The following is a 1,938-nucleotide window of genomic DNA, read 5'->3' as shown; positions in this document are numbered from 1 at the left end:
CTCCCATCAGCCCCTTCTTTTTTTTTTTTTTTTTTTTTTTTTGCTGTACGCGGGCCTCTCACTGCCGTGGCCTCTCCCGTTGCGGAGCACAGGCTCCGGACGTGCAGGCCCAGCGGCCATGGCTCACGGGCCCAGCCGCTCCGCGGCACGTGGGATCTTCCCGGACCGGGGCACGAACCCGTGTCCTCTGCATCGGCAGGCGGACTCTCAACTACTGCGCCACCAAGGAAGCCCCCCGTCAGCCCCTTCTTGCCTCGCTTGCTCCAGGTTCAAAGTGCCGGGGAAGAGTGCTGGATTGGCCCAGCTTAGGCCACGGCTGCCGGCGGCTGTCCTGGGGGCAAGGAAAGTTTCAAAGGTGGAAGGCAAGGGTGGGGGGCAGGCACACAAAGAGCAACTGTGGTGGCAGTAAGAAAGGGGGAGTGGGTGGGCTGGATGCTGGCTGATCCCCATCCCTCCCCCTAGAGAAAAGCTCACAAGAAATGTGCAGGATGTATGGGAAGAAAAGTCAAGTGCACTAACAGCATCAAAAAGAAGCCTAATAGATGAAAATACGAGCTGGCTGCCTTGGAAAACGTCTTGGGAAAATGGCAACGCTCTCTAAATGAATATGGTCATTGCAGTCCCAAATTAAGACACCCACCGAACTTTGCAAGATGCTTAAACTAATTCCATAATGCACGTGAAAGACAAAATGTGGAATGGCAGGACAATCTTGAAAAATAAAGACGAGAAATTCAAAACATATTACGAAACCACAGTAATTAGCATAATGTAGATGAAAACAAAAAGATCACTGGGAAAAAGAAGAGCTGAGAAACAGAACCACATAATAGGAGAATTTGGTAGATGTCAAAGAGCCATTTCACGTGAAGAAAAGAGGACAGTCCTGGCTGTCTATGGGGGAAAAAATAAAGTTAGATTCACATTATATCATTAAAAAAAAAAAAATCCAGGTGGGTTAAAGATGAAAACAACCTGTAGCGTTACATGAAGAATATATCACAAAATATATTTAAAACTTTGGCCTAGGGAAGGACTCTTAAAATACAAAATACAGAAACCTAAGATTAATAAATCTGACTTCTAAAGTGGTGAGAACTACATCAAATACACCACAGCAGTTGGAAGACATGCAGTGGAATAAAACCTACGTTCACAAAAAAGATGTGTTCAAGAATATTCATAGAAGGTTTATTCATCCTAGCCCAAACCGTAAGAGCTCAGGTGTTCATTAATAAGACAACAGAGAAAGTGTGGTCTGTTCCTACAACAGAATACTACTCAGCAAGAAAAAGGAAATCACTGATGATTTTAACGTGCTGAGCAAAAAAGAAATCAGACACAAAAGACCACATACTGCATGATCCCATTCAAACTCTACCTAAAAAGTAATTTATGGTGGAAAAAAATCAAATCAGAACTGAGGTCACCCCTGGAGGCAAGAGGGGAGGGACTGCCTCAGAGGGAGCATGAGGGAACTTTCAGGAGTGATATATTTTGTGATATATTCTTCATGTAACGCTACTGTTTGTTTTCGTCTTTAACCCACTTGGATTTTTTTTTTAATGATATAATGTGAATCTAACTTTATTTTTTTCCCGCACAGACAGCCTTATCTTGATAGGGGTTTGGGTGACATCTTCATCCTCGGTCAAAACTTAGCAAATGCATACTTAAGAGTTGTTGTATTGCCTGTACATTTTATCTCAGAAAACATTTATAAAAAATTAATGAACTCTAAATGATATACGTGTTGAAGTATTTAGGGATAAGGTTGCTGATGACTACGATTTCCTTTGAAATGCATCACAAGGTAAGATGCGAGAATGGATGGATAGATACAGAATAAAGGAAATAGAGTAAAACGTGAAAGGTAGAATCTAAGTGGTGGGTATATGGGTGTTCTCTGTACATTCTTTCAACTTTTCTGTACGTTTG

Source organism: Mesoplodon densirostris, chromosome 14, assembly GCF_025265405.1.
Source record: "Mesoplodon densirostris isolate mMesDen1 chromosome 14, mMesDen1 primary haplotype, whole genome shotgun sequence".
Lineage (NCBI taxonomy): Eukaryota > Metazoa > Chordata > Mammalia > Artiodactyla > Ziphiidae > Mesoplodon > Mesoplodon densirostris.
The sequence above is the reverse complement of the archived record's forward strand: the minus strand, read 5'-3'. Positions refer to the sequence as shown.